General features: G+C 36.9%; 1 long non-coding RNA gene across 2 annotated transcripts; it reads right to left on the reverse strand.

Moving 5' to 3' along the window:
• Nucleotides 1-1,594: 1,594 nt before the first annotated feature.
• LOC115761604 lies at nt 1,595-2,135 on the reverse strand. Of its 2 annotated transcripts, none has more exons than XR_004017754.1 (3): nt 2,024-2,135; nt 1,853-1,916; nt 1,595-1,782 (listed from the first exon to the last, which is right to left on the reverse strand). It is a non-coding gene; the product is annotated as an uncharacterized LOC115761604 (long non-coding RNA). The 2 variants fall into 2 exon arrangements; XR_004017753.1 differs by having other exon boundaries at nt 1,853-1,920.
• Nucleotides 2,136-8,924: the final 6,789 nt, after the last annotated feature.

Raw genomic sequence — 8,924 nt, forward strand, 5'->3', positions numbered from 1 at the left:
AGGTGAACAATAGGCAGAACGAGACAGGTTGTTCAGTCGATAATATAACAGTGCTATAAAATAAAAATTGATATACCCCAACAACGGTTGACTTGATAAATATAGTTATGCTTTCAAGAAAATGTTGAGAAATCAATAAGAAATGTATTCCTCTTAAGGACTCTTAATGTCAAGGATTATGCCGTCTTTTTACCTTCTCGAAAAGGCTTACGAAAAATTCACACCTTGCGTGAAGAGATTTTTAAATTGATTTTAAAGCCTATTAAGGAATTTTATTCATCTCACTGTTTCTGATTTTAGTTTTTTTTTTTTTTTTTTTTTTTTTTTTTTTTTTTTTTGGGAAACTGTTGACATGCGGCAAAAAGAAAGTCGCTCACAATACTTTCTACCACGGCTTTATCTCAGCTCAACTATCGCTGCAGGCAATTGCAGCGTCATTCATCTTGCAGTCGAGGCTATAAAGCAGATTAAGCTGTAAATAAAGCTGCTGCTCTGTCAATCTGTCAGGCAATGTCCTCGCCGTCGCTTCCATGCTCTTTTAATTGCCCACACCAAATCGGAGCTGACATTTATGCGCGCGCTCCATTTCGTAAATTTGTAAGGCTGCCAATTGAATTGGCTGCCAGGCTAATTGCCCAGAATGCGCGACGCTCTCTAACGGTGCTCTGTGGCAATGTTCAGATGGAGTGCACCATCTTCTCTGCTGCAATGCAAATTGAGCTGTTGCAGTTGCAGAGTTGTACGCACAATTAATGCTTGACAGCAGTTAGTCCGGGACAACACTCAAAGGCAATTAGGGTCGTGTCGGTCGCTGGTTCTAGCAAATCCATTGCGAAATGCTTAGCTCATATACCACTAAGTGTGTGTGTGTGTGCGTTTGCGCGACAAGTGTGCTTGTTGTTAGACAGGCAACAGGCATGCAAATTGTAATTTATGTGACAAATTTTTATGTACCATTCTCGGAAATTTATTGAGCGTTGGCAACGCACTAAGACGAACCTCAATGGGGCATGTGGTCAGCATAACAGGTGTTTTAAGCTTCTTGTTTTCATGGTATATCAAATGTTGAGCTAAGCTTCAGTGCGGCTCGCAGTCAAGCGGATCTTATATAACAACCAATAAGATAAGCTTAGTGCCCGGATTCATGTGTGCTATTTCATTCATTGATTTTTTTGATGTTTTATTTTTGTTTTTTTTGTTTAACTCATTCATTGAGTATTCCATGACGGAAGAAACGCACACACATCAAAGCGTTCGACTCTTTATAGATGTACGCATAGCATAGTCCAAGTCACATTCAAAAGCCATTTATCAAGCATGGGGCTTAAGCCCAATCATTCCAAAGGTCTTTGGTCTAACAATTTGTCAATGGTGCACTCAAGAGCGCGTACGCTTACTACGTATATAATTTCAGATAATTCAGCATCTGAGCCCATCCATTAATATAAGTCGAAGTCTGTGAGAGATGCGCATAGAAACTTGTTTTTGGCACAGCGGTGCACCGCATCATCAAAATAGAAATCAATAAAAAATTAAAACAAAAACAAAAAGAAGCAAAAAAAAAAAGTCAGCCACACGCATTAGACTAATTAAAATATACGAGTTTGTAGCGCGTTTAAATTTGATTTGCATTTAAAATCTATTCAAATTTTTGTATGCGGCTAACGGCTAAATGAAAGACACCCCCACGCAGGTCAACCAGTTTGGAGACCAGTCTCATCCATCATTTTGATAGTGTAAACCGTGGCCGGAATCCAATTCTGGCTTGTAGTTGCTTTGGCTCTAAGTAATGTGAAATATATTGGACTTGGCTAATATTAAATGCTTATTTTGAGCATAAAGATGGACTTACATATTATTGCTGTGTTCTCGCTGTTCCAGCTTAAGGTGCAGACTCTGACATATTGCTTAGGATTCTAACTGAAACAAAATACAGAAATAGAGCAAACATTTAGAAAAACAAGCAAACTGAACGTTAGCAAATAAAATAAATTAATAATTAAAAACATTAAGAGCAGCTAACCAAGGGGTAGAAAAAATACACAAAAGGTCAAAACACAAATAAAAAACCGGTTTCACAATTTGGCAAGCTTCAAAATGAAATCTTTCTTGACGTCATTATCGATGAATAAATATTTTAAGTAATAAAATTCAATTCATTTGACAGCACGCATTTCCTACCATTTTGAACTAAAATCCTACTCAGACCTGACTTAGTTTTTATTACAAATTGATATGAAAAATTAAAAACAAAGTAAAAAGGAAATAAAAGAAATTTGCTGCAGAATTGTTTTCGCCTTGCGCCATTGTAATTTATTGCATGTTTTGCTCATTAAATTGATTTTTCTTTTGATTTTGAGTGCGAGTGTCATTGCCGGGGACTGCAGAGCCGCAGAGTTGCAGAGAAACTGACAAACAAGGAACTCAGAAGCACGAATGTCTCTCAATGTTATTTTTTTTTGTTTTTGTTTTTGTTTTCGGCACGCTCGGGTTTCATAAAAAATGCCAATTAAGCGTGAATATAAGTGCCAGATAATTTTTCAGACAGCAGCCAATGTAACCCAAATTGCCAAAATACAAAAAAAAAAGCCCCCAAAAATAAGAGTTACAGCACAAGAGCAGACACAAACTGCAATACGAAGAGCTCTTGAAAAAAAGTAAAAACGAAAAAGCAACATTTTTGCGGGATATGCTCTTCTCAAGTGAGAGAAATTTTCATTTCTTGGCAATACATGTAACGCAATATTTGAAATAAATAAATACACAAATCTAAAAAGTGTTTAAAAATAAAAGAAAAAGAAATTAAGTGCAATGTATTTGAGATGGGTTCGAAGTTTTCCTATGTATTATTTGCTTATTAGTTTTATAAACACACAAATATTGTTAAACGGCCTTTCGGACCTCCCGGACACCCCGACATCACTTGAAGATCATGTGAAATGTTCAAAGCTGCCGTCATCTATTAATAAGCCTTTCTTATCATTCACCTGACTTAACGTACAGCGCATCAGGGCATTCGATATTCGTTTTAACTTCAGCGCCTGACACAATAAGGCAGCTTTAAAAAATATTTACAACACTCAAGTACAGTTCAAGTGCTGGGCCAAGTCAGCGATATGCCCGCCAATGTCCAAGTCCAACTTCATCTCGCAGGCTGTAAGGCAGGCAGGCCGTCAGGCATTCGGGCAGGCAAAAACGAGGGCCCCAAAAAACCACTATACATAAAGAAGAACGACACAGAGTGTTTCTTTTTTTTTTCTTTTTTGTTTTGAGCATTTTTCATTTAAAAGCGACAGCCAAACTGATGTCGATGTCCACTTCCATTGTCAGCCGAGTTGGAGTCATGGATGACCGAGATATGTGGTATGTGAATAGTTTTTGGTTCGGTTTTGTGTGTTTGGACCTTAATGCGGGATTCGTCTCAATTTCAGTTTCAATTTCAATGTGCGCGGTGCACTTTGACGAGCCAAGTTAATAAGGCAATAAAAACAAAGACAATGTCGAAAAAAATGTGCCGCAGTTAGTCCAAAGCGAATCTCAAAACAATGACAATCATAATATACTTAGTATATTTAAATGTTGAAATGTCAACAGGTCGCAAGCATCTTTTGGTTTTGGGAGCTGCGCAAAGCGGTTGCCTTTGCCTGGCGATGCGGCTTTGATTTTGATAAATGTTTAATTAATTTTGTGCCTCGGTCAAACATTAAACTTGGCCATTTTCGGACTTAATGAACAAAAATTAACAACACACTGAGAAACCAACGGCTATGGCAGCTACGCGGAAGATCTTCAAAGTGAGTTTTTTCGAATTTTTGTTTTTTAGTTTCTCGTCGTTTACATTATGCTGGCTTGTGCGGTTTAATATTATGAATGAATGTTTACATATGTGAAAAATGTTGTAATTAGTTTTTTCTTTTCTCCTCTGCTAGGTAATTCTGCTTCGGCGCCCTCAGAGTGATTTTCAACAACGGGGGCTTTGAAACAACTGCAAATTACAAGTTATTATTAATGTTAACAAGCGAAATCTCTGTGTACTTATGTGAAAACAAGGGGTCTTCATGATTTATCTATATACATATATACATATGTATACAGACACACAAAACATATACATATGTTGCACATTAATGCCTGTTCTTGATTTATGTGTGCATGGGTCTTTTGTGCACAGCGCCAGCAAGCGGGTCAGCTGTCCCCTGGGTCAGGTATTGACGACCACGGGTGACTTAACGCGCACATAAACCAATCTTCTAGCTTCAGTAGCTGCCAACAGTACATAGAATTCAAATCAAAATGTTCCACAGTAATTATGCAAAGATTTTCAAAAACCCCCATTGCACAAGGCCAGACACGGCTTAGGCTTCGGGTTGTCTTCGGTAATGGCTTTAGTTTAGGCCCATCCAAATACACTACCAAGCAACCGCAACCACAACAACAATGACACGAACTCGTAAAATATGCAAAATGTGTGCCAGGCTGCGCAGCCAGCAGTCCGCTAACGACTTGTGTCAATAAAAATCAAGCAAAGCACTGCAATGCATTGCTTTCATGGATGTACTCGTAAGTATGTACATATTCTTCAGTCTAGAGCTGCCCCCGTTGCACTTGTTCTATTCATCGCTCTAGCTGCTGCTCATATCGTTGTTGCTGTTGCAGGTTGTTTTTGCTGTTGTTGTTGGTGTTGATGTTGCTGCACCTGGCAGGAAAATCGAAGAATGTCTAGACAGCAGACAGCCAAAGTCACTTCACATTGCACATTGCTTCCTGACTGGCTCTAACGGACGAACGGTGAATGTGGATGTTAAGCCTTGCCGGATTTAAAAAAGTACGAGGTGAAGCCTACAAACAGGCTGGCCTATAAAGGTGCTTTAACAGCTGGCTCAGAAGAGCTGCCAAATGTAAGATTAGTTCATAAAACGCAGATCTTCAATTTATAATATATCATTTAACTTCTTAAAATCCAAGCTGATTTCCCCCCACATCGAATAACAAAAGACTTAGGCAACGAACTTGACGGTAAAATCTCTCAATGCTAATTAAGAGGCACATCATCTAAAAGCTACAAAAAATATATTGTATGCTTGATAGCGCCACATAAATGGCGACATTGTTTGATATTTATCATACCGCAGCTAAAACATCTAAGCTATCAGTAGCAGCAACGGGAGCAACATGGTAGCGCAAAAGAAAAGGTGATGTAGTCCATCAACGAGTATGTGGCTTGGAGTAAATAAATAAATAAAACAATGAAAATCAAACAGGCGAAGCAGCTGTGCCAAAGGTTCTCAGACTGGCAAGAGCAAGAGCAACAAATAATTTATGACACATGACGCTTTAGAGTACAAGCAGAAACAACACCAACAGCTACTCTACCACCACCACCGCAGCCACCAACAACAACAAGAGCAACATGGTCGCCGTCGTCGCCGACTGAAGTGTAACTTCCCACTGACCCAATTTACAAGCACTTAATGCCAAAAAGGAGAAGTTGTAGAAGAAATAAAAAATGACGAAAGCTGGTAATGCATATCAAATAAAATAGTAGCAACAACAGCGACAAGAGCAACACCAACAACAGCAATGGAGCAGCAACGATGCGTGCCAACAAGACGACAAAAATTATGACCAAAATAGACAAATAAAAAACAAAAAAACAAAAAAAAAAAAGAAAAAATTTAAATTAAAAGCCAAAAAACTCCCACACATAAAAGTCGAGAAAGAAACTTGAAAAAAGGTCTGTCAAAATTAAATCATTTCGGTGGCACACAACATTAACCGATGGTTAAAAGTTGATAATGATGATGCTTGGATAACGCTCGTTATTATTTTGCTTGGATCTTGCTGTTGTTGTTGCTATTGTTACTATGGTGTAGTTGTTGTTGCTGTTGCTGCCCAGTGCGTTGGTGGCTGGCACTGGCAGCGTAACAAATGCTGTTTTGACTAAGTGTTTGACATGAGGAGCGTGGAAAAAAGACAGCAGACACACACAGGTCACAAATGCTGACACACACATGTTTATATACATATGCACACGTACGATATAAACATGCGAAAGTGAGAAAAACTTAGTGCAAATTGTAGTGCGTGTATTGTATATAAATTTCTTTTGCTATTGTTGCTGCTTCTACTGATAAACTAAACATTCAGGCGACCGTCGGACCCACCGACGGTCCGACCGAACGACCAAGCAACATTTTGAGTCCATTCCACTTGACGACCGCGCTTCCGGTTTCATTTGAGTGAAATTTTGCGCCTGCGGCAAATTTATGTGAGAAAACAACAACATACCAACACTGATACTAAGAGCGGCAAAATTGTTCATAGAAAATTACGAACGAAACCGAACAAACATAGAAATTTGCATATGCCGCCTTTGGCGGTTTAGCACGTATTAATTGTTGCTGAACAGAAAAGCACGGGGCAGCCGTCAGATATTAATTATTAATATTATATATGATAAAAATCCATTAAAGCCAGATTAATCAGGTTGATTTCATAAACCTTAACGCATACAGCAAGTTAACTGCTTTCAAATCAATTTTTAGGGTATTCGGTATTTGTTTTAAATTGAGAATTTTCCAATTTCGTTTGATAAATGTTTGTATTAGCTGCTTATTGTCAAAAAAAAAGGAAAATTGCCAATTACTGACGTATAATAAATATGAAATATATATTATAATATATATAATACTTTAAAGTTGGTAAATGAATTCGAAAATATAATATTTTACAATTTTTGAAAATTGCACCTTAAATTATATTTGTAATGTATTTCACTTGAATAATTCTTTGTAGCTTTCTAAATTCGTATTATTTTATATTATAACGGCAAGTGGCATTTGCACGTTATTGCATTATTGTTAAGATTTTATTAGTTGATTTTCTGAAAAGCCAATTAGCTTTTTAGGTCGTATTTATGTTCAGTTACAGTTATATGATTAGCATTTATTAGAATATAATTTAAAAGAAATATTCAATGTTCAATTTTTTCCGAAATAACTTTAAAACTACTGATTGTAATCGATATCATGAAGAAAATAATGATTTGCTATTCAAAGTTCCTGAATTCGGAATTTAAATATGCATTGCTTTGTAGACTATTATTTGAGTGCATAAAATTTTAAATATATGAAGTTGTTGATTGTCATTTGATTTTTATGGCGAATGCTAAAATAAACTTAATCGATTGTAAATATAGGTAAATTGCTGACAGAAGTATAAAAGCCGCAAATGACGCATGTGAGGTCAAGTTACTGTTTACTGTGGAAATCTGGATACTCTAATTTGATATATTTTGGCAATTTGCAATTTTCAATTATGAAGCCATTAATACTTATTTACTAAAACCCAAACATAAGCGAGCAAATTTGATTAATTGTTTTTTTCGGCTTGTCAAGGGTTTAGTCATGCCTGCTGTTTTCTATTTTCGCAAGCATTTTTGCACAAAAGGTGTAGCCGGAAGATATTAAAGCCTTAGCTTTTCAGTTTTGGCTTGGCAGCTTTGCTGCGCAGTTCTAATTAGCTAATTATACGCTAAATTATTGTATAATTATTGCGAGCTAGGCGCGTGATCATGGCGAGTAGATACAAAATTCCTGTGGTCAGAGGCTGCTGTAGAGTAACAAAACAGAACAAAATACATTCTGATTCATAGATAAATAGTAGTATTAAATGTTTGATCATTTATGAAGCAACAATTATTTGAATAGTTCGTCAACCGTCTTCTTTGCTTTTCTAACCTAGTTTCATTATTTGCAGTTATACACTCTTAGCATCTGTTTTCATATATTTGTTTTTCCAACTTTGGTTGACAATAGGAACATAAGCATTCAGTGAGTAAAAGGAATAAATGAAACAAAGGAAGAAGAGCATTTTTAATTAATGAAACTAGGTAAACACAGATCTACAGCTTCGATATGCTTAATAAATTGTTGTTATTCCCCAATACAAAACGACCGTGATAAAATCTAAATTTATTCTCATAATAAGTTTATGACGTTAAAGCTTTTTATATTTAAACAAAATATTTTATTTATTTATTTTTGTTTTGTATTATTTAGATCTTTAGAAAATTCATAGCAAGTTTTTTTTTTCTATTGAAGAATCGTGTTTTCAACAAAAAACGTCATATATATATTTTGTTGCTGTTGTTTGCTCTAGACAAAAGACTTGGGCAACGAACTTGGCAAAAAAAAAACTTGCACTTACCAGTTTAAAGTTGTAGGAAATTTTGTATCCAATTTGAATAGGTTAATAAATCCATATGGAGGTGATAGCAGCTTTATTTTTTTAGTATATATAAATATAGATGTAGAAATTGATAAGGTAGACAATTCTGTTGTGTTTAGCTTCACACTTTGCATTAGTTTCTCACATGGCTTCAACTCAACCCATTATGCTCATTATTTATGGCTTTCAATTGTTGGGCACACTCACACACATATCATCATACTTGTATTATAAACGTATCATACAATACATAATTCTTGCAGCTATTCATAAATTTGCACTTTTCATTCCCATTCGACGGTGCCAGCTCATTAAAAATTCTGGAAAAACTAATTTTGCTCGTCGAGCCTCGTTAATTAAAAATACTGCAATAATCGTCGGTCGTTATCGCACGCCCAACTTCCGTTGGCGGTTTCGGTTTCCGTTGCGTCTGCGTTGCGTTTGCGTTCGCGTTTGCGCGGTAACTCGGCGACAGGAATCGCGACGCCCACGACAACGATCGTGATCGAAATTTTGGCGCTGGTCGGCGGCCGACGGCAAATGAACTTTACGGAAGTCGATTCCGATTTGCGAGGCGCAAACAACGACAACGAAACACTACAAAATCTCCGCTCTCCGCTTCGTGGCGCACGCAACGCACAAACACTTGAAACTGAACTAAATCTAGCTCGGACCCGGGCCAGCAAGTCCAAGAA

Source organism: Drosophila novamexicana, unplaced genomic scaffold (assembly GCF_003285875.2).
Source record: "Drosophila novamexicana strain 15010-1031.04,08,12 unplaced genomic scaffold, DnovRS2.1 tig00000485-arrow-pilon, whole genome shotgun sequence".
NCBI lineage: Eukaryota > Metazoa > Arthropoda > Insecta > Diptera > Drosophilidae > Drosophila > Drosophila novamexicana.